The sequence below is a fragment of the Gavialis gangeticus genome, unplaced genomic scaffold (assembly GCF_001723915.1).
Source record: "Gavialis gangeticus isolate Ggan-Ray unplaced genomic scaffold, GavGan_comp1, whole genome shotgun sequence".
Taxonomy (NCBI): Eukaryota; Metazoa; Chordata; order Crocodylia; family Gavialidae; genus Gavialis; species Gavialis gangeticus.
In genome coordinates, this window is record NW_017729024.1 from 16,162,033 (window position 1) to 16,171,035 (window position 9,003).

Sequence of the window (9,003 nt, forward strand, 5' to 3'; positions counted from 1 at the left end):
TTAAAGAAAAGAACACACACAAAAAAAACGTGCATTTTACTGGAAGAAGCATCAAGTTAGTGAGACCTGGCTCCACAGCCTTTTTATAGATCAGGTGCTTCAGCAGGGCTTTTAGGTGCTTTATCCAATAGCTGATCCAATCAGCTATTAGATTAAAGGACCAAAAAAGCCTCACTAAAGCACCCAATCAATACAGACGTTGGGCGAGCTCAGTCCAACTAATGCAATGCCTCTTTTGCTCCATTGAGGTCAAAAGGACAAAGTGATTTATAAATTCCCTTCTCTAATATTCCTTTTGTAGCTGAGCCACTGCACTTTGAATTTAATGGTTATTAGATACATTGGCTGGAGAGTAGGAGAGAAATTTATCCCCCACTGCAGAAAAAAGCTGAGACTAGAATCCAGAGCCTAGGTTCCCCCTCACTGAGCTCCACACTGTGCCCTCACTGGGGCTCCTCTGGGGTCTTCCACCCTGTGGGGCTCAGGTGGCTGCAGCTGTTCCTGGCCCCCTAACCCTGGGGCCTTACACCCTATGAGGCTCAGGTGGCTGCAGTTGTGCCTGACCCCCTCTCAGGGCCTGTGGTTTACAGAGTCATGGTACTTCTGGCCAGTACATGAGCTTCGCTCTGAGGTTCTGTCTTGAATGTCAGATGTCAGCAGCCTGGAGGTTGGAAGCCAAGGTCCATCCCCCCACAGTGGGGTGGTTGAAATGGATTGGTGGTATGACCTCTGTCCATGGTGGCCTTGGGTTCTCCTTTCAGTGACCCTCTGCTTCTCTGAAATCCCTCCTTGTGTATCCTTTTTTCCTTCTGTTAACTCTTAATCTCTGGGCATTACTGATTAGTCTCTCTGTGGTCATCATACTGATCATATTCTATCCTGTCATCATATTCCTTTGTTTCATAAATGCATCACATGCATTGTTGTAGCAGGGTATTCTGCGCTGACTCTTATTGGGGTCACAAAACCCCTGGGGCCAATCTCAATTCCCCACCTGCCCACCTGGCCCTCCCCCCAGGGATGGGATGAAGCTGAAGACACTCCCTCCAGGAATTAAAACTTACCCAAAAAATGCCAGAAGCACAGTCTGGGAAATCCCCACACTGCAGCTGTTGTGCTTCATCAGCTTGTGCCAGATCCAGATTGGTTGGCATACAGTTGACTGCATCATAAAGACATGCCCCATTCTGGCTGGGGGAGAGGGAGCAGAGGCCAGGGAGCATGCCTACAGGAGAGCCATCCCTGAATGGAGCATGCCCTTGTAGGGGCAAAAGGGGGAAGAGCAACATTTGCTTTTCTGACTTGAGGCTTGGAGAATCCTCGCCATCATGGGACCAGCAGCATAGCACCAGGGAATCATCATCCCAAAACAGCAGTGCCGAGACATGACAGATGCTTTACTGGATGAATCAAGACAATGAACTGTGAGTCTGTTCTGTCAGGTATAGCCCCTAGAGGAATGTCAACAAGGAGGCAAAGTGAGGCCCAATGAGGAAAAGTATGTAAGGGCCTAGCCCTGATGGCCATAATGGTGAGAACGCACTGAACTATTAAAGTGGGCTACCAATTTTTGCAAAAAAAGTAGACCAATCGTGAGGATGGGGCCATCTTACCATCTGATAGCACTTGATCTGATCAGACTATAATTCCAGTTTGGTGCAAAGACAGGGTGCAAGGGAAGGTGGAGCCCTGAGGAACAATGTGATGCTGACAGGTGTAGGTGAACACCATCAAGGATCTTCCCTTCTTATTTAAAAATCAAAACATGGTGGGTGAGGTGGAGGATGTGCCCTCCTAATACAAGCTAGTCAGGTCAAGTTGACAGGCCCTAAGAGCTGGCGCTTGGAAAATTGGACCCCTAAACCTTAGTGGCTCTCTCACAGTCATGTACAGCACACAACCTAATATGGTTCTTTCTGGTTTCTCCTAATTTGGTATGTTCCCCAAAACCAGAAATCCTAAAGGCTCTGAAGTTGGGCACTGTGACCTAATGTCCTCTTAGCTCATGTTATAGCACACTGTGGTACATGTTTTCAATTTCCCAGCCTGTGCATCTGCTTGCTGCTTGCCTGTGTCAGACACAATGGGCCTTGAGGAAACTTTATCACCAACAGGCTTTTTAGAAATCAGTTAACCCTTGCCATTGCCCTAGACAATTATTCTAATACATATCTATTTTCCCTACAAGCCAGTTCCCCAAAGCAAACCTCTAAATACCATTTTCTAGCCATTGGTGTCTAAACGTGCTACTGTAGAGTGAAAAACTCCACAGCAGGGTAAATACAAGTACTACCCTGCTGTGGAGTTAATTAGTTTACTCCAGCGTAATAGGGGTACATGTGTAGATGCGCAAAATTACTGTAGAGATAATTAGTCTACTCCATAGTAAACATCTCATGTCGATTCACCTACTGCACTATACAAGTTGTTGCTTAGTTGATTCCTCCTAGCCATGTATATCTCCTGGTTTTCCAAAGGGCCAGCTTCAAAAAGGCTTCTGGAGAGGCATAATGTCTAACCTCTAGCTAAAGCACTATACTGAGAAGTCATGGAGGTTCAAACATTCCCCCCCCCCAATAGAAGAAGAAGCCCTAAGAACTTGGATCTCTTGTTTCCTGAGCAAGTATCTTAACCTGTCAGCTATTGTGGTTGAAATATGGAAGAATCCTCCCCTGGAATCAAACACCTAGTCATGGTTTTTTGACGGGAAGAATTTTGTGAGATACAGGCATACCTCGGAGATATTGCGGGTTCGATTCCAGACCACCACAATAAAGCGAATATTGCAATAAAGCGAGTCACATGAATTTTTTGGTTTCCCAGTGCATATAAAAGTTATGTTTACACTATACTGTAGTCTATTAAGTGTGCAATAGCATTATGTCTAAAAAAACAATGTACATACCTTAATTAAAAATACTTTATTAGCTAGATCTTCTGGATAACTTGCTGCAGATTCTACATCAGCACTTGCTGCTTCACCTTGCACTTTTATGTTATGGAGATGGCTTCTTTCCTTAAACCTCATGAACCAACCTCTGCTAGCTTCAAACTTTTCTTCTGCAGCTTCCTCACCTCTCTCAGCCTTCATAGAATTGAAGAGAGTTAGGGCCTTGCTCTGGATTAGGCTTTGGCTTAAGGGAATGTTGTGGCTGGTTTGATCTTCTATCCAGACCACTAAAACTTTCTCCATATCAGCAGTAAGGCTGTTTCGCTTTCTTATCATTCATGTGTTCACTGGAGTAGCACTTTTAATTTCCTTCAAGAATTTTTCCTTTGCACTCACAACTTGGCTAACTGTTTGGCACAAGAGGCCTAGCTTTTGGCCTATCTCGGCTTTCGACATGCCTTCCTCACTAAGCTTAATCATTTCTAGCTTTTGATTTAAAGTGAGAGACGTGCGACTCTTCCTTTCACTTGAACACTTAGAGGCCATTGTAGGGTTATTAATTGGCCTAATTTCAATATTGTTGTGTCTCAGGCAATAGGGAGGTCCGAGGAGACGGAGAGAGATGGGGGAACGGCCAGTCAGTGGAGCAGTCAGAACACACACAACATTTATCAACTAAGTTCGCTGTCTTATATGGGCGTGGTTCGTGGCGCCCCAAAACAATTACAATAGTAACATCAAAGATCACAGATCACTATAACAAATATAATAATAATGAAAAAGTTTGAAATATTGTGAGAATTACCAAAATGTGACACAGAGACACGAAGTGAGCAAATGCTGCAGGAAAAATGGTGCCGATGGAAAAATGGCACCGATAGACTTGCTCGACGCAGGGTTGCCACAAACCTTCAATTTGTAAAAAACGCAATATCTGCGAAGCGCAATAAAGCGAAGCACAATAAAACGAGGTATGCCTGTACACATGACAAGCATACACATGTAAATAATTTCATAGCTTCCCAGGTACTGTGTGCATACTAGCTGTCTGGATGCTTATGTGTCTACTGCTCAAGTAATAGAATTACAAACTGCCAGTTACACAGCTGGAAGATTGCCAACTATGTACAGAAAGGGTAGTAGAATGCTAGCCTTTATCTTTCTCTCATTAGTTCAAGGACAATATGGTACACACTTGTATTTCACTTGGTATAACTGTAATTTTTTTAATTGTAATTTTCTGAAGTGCCAAGTATTGGCTACTGTTACAGTCAGAGAGCTACAAAAAAAGAAAGCCTATTTGGGCATTGTTGGAATGTTCAAATGTGTTGGCAATTAATTAATCAAGGATTTCTTAAGTTCAGATCCTGGAAATGGCTTTCTTGAATGAATCTGAACCTTACCAAAGGAAATTTGCTCAGACTAAAGGTAATTTACCTGATCAAGAATCAAACCATGTTGTACCTTACAGTAATTCTAGCAGTCAGAGGTGTAACTGACTGCTCAAGTGCCTTGGGTGGTAGTGATACACAGAACAGTATCCGTGGCTGTACTGCTGCTGGTGGCAGCACAACTTCTGCTATTTTTGTCTAGGGTCAGTGCCTAGGGTTAGTGCCCTTGTCTCCCCTCTTCATTACACACCAGCTAGCAGTAAGTGGAGAAAAAACAGAATACAAAATGGGGTATGAAAGAGACTGGGATTTTAAGTCAATGAGAGTTTTGACTTTAGTGGGACCAACATTTTACTTAAGCTATATATACAGTTACTGAAATTTCCTGGCTTGTGGATCACCAGCTGATGAAAGAGGAAGTTAGACTGCCCTAATTGAGTAAACTGTCCTAATTTTGCAAGCCAGAGATCCATATGTGAATTTTAAGTACAGTATATTTGACTTTTGTTAATATACTTTATCCTACAAAGGGCACAACTAGCTAGAGATTGCTGTGCACCAGCTTCTGTCACTATTACTTATGTTGAGTGGAACCTTCTTATCTTACTGGTTTCATGGTATGACTTGTAAAGTTCTACAAATTCTGAATGGTAAGTAAACCCTCATTCCGTATCTGAGCTAATGAATAAGATTTGGTGAGCAACTGTAATACAGTGGGGAGAGTAGAATAGGGTCACATTTGCCTTTGGTAAATTTCTAGCCTTTAAACAAATTCTTTTTCTTCTTCTTGGCAGTTCTTCACGGACAATGATATTAGGAAGGTAACTGCCTACTCTGGTTGCAGGCAAATGCAGAGAGGCAAATCCTGATGCACCAGTTACACACATATGGCCGATTGCGGCTAGGTGTGAGTGTATCTTTCCTCCTTTTCTTCTCCTTGATGCTGGCTCTGCACTGACATTCAAAGAGGGCTGTTGCCTTTTTGATTTTGAGCTGCCAGGCATTGCTATCTGCAGCCAGTGTTTCCCACAGTTTGTGGTCAATACTGCAGGTAGAAAAAGGCCTCTTCAGGGTGTCCTTGAGGTGCTTACGTGGGGCCCCTCTGTCATGTTTCCCCATTGTCAGTTCCCCATATAGCACAGCCTTTAGTAGGTGGTTGTCATCCATCTGGGCCATGTGGCCTGCTCACTGCAGCTGAGTCTGTAGGAGAATCACTTTGATGCTGGTGGTACTGGCTCTTTGTAGCACACCCATGTTGGTGACATAATTTTGCCAGCTGATCTTGAGACTGGTGTGGGGGCAGCGCTGATGAAAGTGCACCTTAATTTGGTCTGTGTCCATAGGCTGTGACTGTTTCAGATCTACTTGAAGAGTCTGCTGAAGGCACTACTAGCTTTTAAGAGTCTATTGTTTACGTTCTTGTCAATTGTGGCATCACATGAGATGACACTCCTCAGGTAGGTGAACTGATTGACACATTTAGCTCTATTCCTTTGATAGCCATCTTCAGTGGCACATAAGCTTAGCGTGAAGCAGGTTGATGAAAAACTACAGTTTTCCTTAGGCTGTTGGTGAGTCCAAAGAGTTGTGCTGCAGTAGCAAAGCAATTAGTCATGTACTGCAGATTGTGTTGGGTGTGGGCCATAAGGGCACAACCATCTGCAAACAGAAGTTCATGGATGAGCTGTTGTGAGGTCTTTGTGTAGGCCTGTAGCCATTTGAGGTTGAAGAGGTTTCCATCTGCCTGGAAGTAAACAAAGACACCTTCCTCACCTTCCCCAAGATTGTCTGTTGCATGCTGCAGCATCATGGTGAAGAAAATGGTGAACAAGATAGGGGCAAGTACGCAGCCTTGCTTAACTCCATTGGAGATCAGGTAAGGACCCGAGAGGTTGTTGTTGTACTTGACTTATCTTTGCTGGCTGTCATGGAGTTGCCTGACCCTAGTGAGGAACTTAGGTGGGCACCCAAGCTTCTTGAGAATCTTCTAGAGGCCATCTTGGCCTATAGTGTCGAACGCCTTAGTGAGGTCAATGAAAGTGAAGTACAGTCCTTTGTAATCGTCTGAGCACAGATACCATATCTATCATGCCTCCATTTGCTCTGGAACCATATTGGCTCTCTGGGAGGACCTCTTCTGGTATGGCAGTCACCAGCCTGCTGAGGAGGATTCTAGCTAGGATCTTCCTGGCAATGGACAGATGTGTGATCCCTTGGTAGTTGGGGCAGTCTGACTTTATTCTTATACAGGGTAACTATTACAGCATCATGCAGATCCTGCAGAATTTTCCCCTGCTCCCAGCCAGCTATGAAGAGTCCATGGAACTTGGAATGCAGAGTAGGACTGCCGTACAAATTCCCTTGATTTATGTGGTAGATGCATTTCTGCAAAACTGTGCATAAATTGAATTCATATAAAGGGAACCCAGTTTATAATGTAAGAAATAGGGATACGTTCCCATGGTGGTGAGGGAGGGAAGGTGTGAGGCTGGGGCTAGGGAAGGGGCAGGGAGAGGGGCACAGTGCAGCCCATCGGCTGCAAGCAGGTAGGCTTAGCCACTCCCAGGACAGCAGCAGGGGCAGCACTGGGCTCTTTCTAGCACTTGGGGCTGGTGACAGCCTGTTCTTGTCCTGCTGCAGGCTGGGGTCAGGGCCAGCGCCAGCACTGGGTTCTTCCCAATGCTCAGGGTGGACAGTGGCGATGGGAGGGGGGCTGCTGCCATTCCTGTCCTCCCAGCAATGCTGTTGAGTGCTGGGAAGAGCCTGGTGCTGCTGTCAGCCCCAGCCTGCAGTGGCAGCCTGCTCTCATCCTGTGTGCAGAGCCCAGTGCAGCCCCCCCAGCCTGCAGCCCTCCTGGGATGTGCATAACAACAAGAGTTATGCCCTGCATCCTGCACCCCGCACCCAGTCACAGTTTCCTCTGCTTTGCTCCCTGGTGCAGCCCTGGGAGAAGCCAATGGGCTGCACCACACCTCTCCCCCTTCTCCTTCCCTTACAGACTTACTTTGCCACACCTTGGGCCTCCACTTCTCCCCACTCACCCTAGCCCTTGCTACAGCAGCCCCAGGAGCAGCTGGCACCACGTGCCTGAACCACAGCACTGCGCAACCCAGGGGCTGGGGTGAGTGGGGACAAGCAGAGCCCCGGACCTGATCACATGAGAGTGAATTTGCATATATAGGACCCTCATAAATCAAGGGAAACGTGTATTTCAGGGCTTTGGGTGGAATTCCATCAATTCTGGGGGCTTTGTTGCTTTTTATCTGGTTGATAATGGTAAGTTTTCTTTCAGTGTAGGATGCTCATCTAGTTTCTTCTCGACAGGCCGTTTCTTGATTCAGCTGATGGCAGACTTATGAACTGTGCATTCAGTGCTAAATAGAGTTTGAAAGTGCTCAGACCATCAATCCACAACAGAGTCATTATCAATGTATAAAGTCCAGCTGTCAGAGCTCCTCAGTGGACTTTGGATCAGGAAGTTGGGGCCATAGGTAGATTTCAGTGCTTCTTAGAAGCTTCTGGTGTCTCCATTGTCAGCATACATTTGTATTCTTTTTGCAAGAGAAGTCCACCATTCATTTTGGATGTCACGAAATTTACATTGAAGGGTGTCACATGCCTGGTGATAGGCCGCATTCCTCTCTTGGCTAGTTGGCTGTGCTAGAAAAGTTTGGTAAGTAGTCCTCTTTTTTGTGAGCAGGGCTTGGATGTCTTTGTCATTTTCATCAAACCAGTCATGGTTTCTCTTGGTCCTGAGCCCACCAGTCTCATTGGTGGTTTCCAAGACTGCTGACTTCATGGATTCCCAGAGTCCATCAGGTGAGGTGTCTGCAATACAGATTTGGCTTTCAAGCCTCAACTGATGTGTTTTTTGAAAAATTTGTTTTGGGGTTTCCTCTGTGTTTGGGTGGAGGCTTGAAGTGGAAACACAACTTTGAGCGAACAAGTCGGTGGTCATTATGGCAGTCAGCATTAGGTATAACTCTAGTGTGCAGGGCATCCCTAAGATCACACTGACGCACCAAGATGTAATCTATCAAGTGCCAATGTCTGGAGAAGGGATGCATCCAAGTGGTCTTGTAGTGGTTTTTCTTCTTAAACTGGGTGTTTGTTATTGCCATCTGTGTTTCCACACAGAGTTCCAGAAGCAAGCATCCATTGTCATTACAATTTCCTAATCCATGTCTTCCAAACGCACATTTCCATGCTAGATAGTCACCACCAACTCTTGTGTTAAAATTGCCAATGATGATGATCCTATCTTTATGTGGTGTTTTCTGGATGAGATCACAGGGGTCATTATAGTACTTAAGTTTATCAACTGTGTCTGCCTGAAAGGTTGGAGCATACAAACTAATAATGGTAGCATGCTGCTGGTCATGCAAAGGAAGGCGTAGGGACATGATGCAGGTTTTTTTTCCCACCTTTTGAGGTGGGGGCTGGAGTTTTCATTTTCCTTTTCATTGTAATTCGGCCACTTTGAAGATGCACATTGACCATGGTGAACCAGCTGGGTGGTAGGGAGATGAGCATTAGTGTAGGCCAGCTTTTCTAGAACCTTCTCCTATTTAGGAGTGAGCAATACTATCCTTCAAAAAGGCTGCTTAGATGCTCAGGGTGCTGCTGGGTGATGATGGAGACTCTGGGTCATCATCGGAATGACCCGCACCCCTGAGCCACCTGCATGTAGGATTGGAAAGCAGTTTCTTTGGGTTTAGAGAA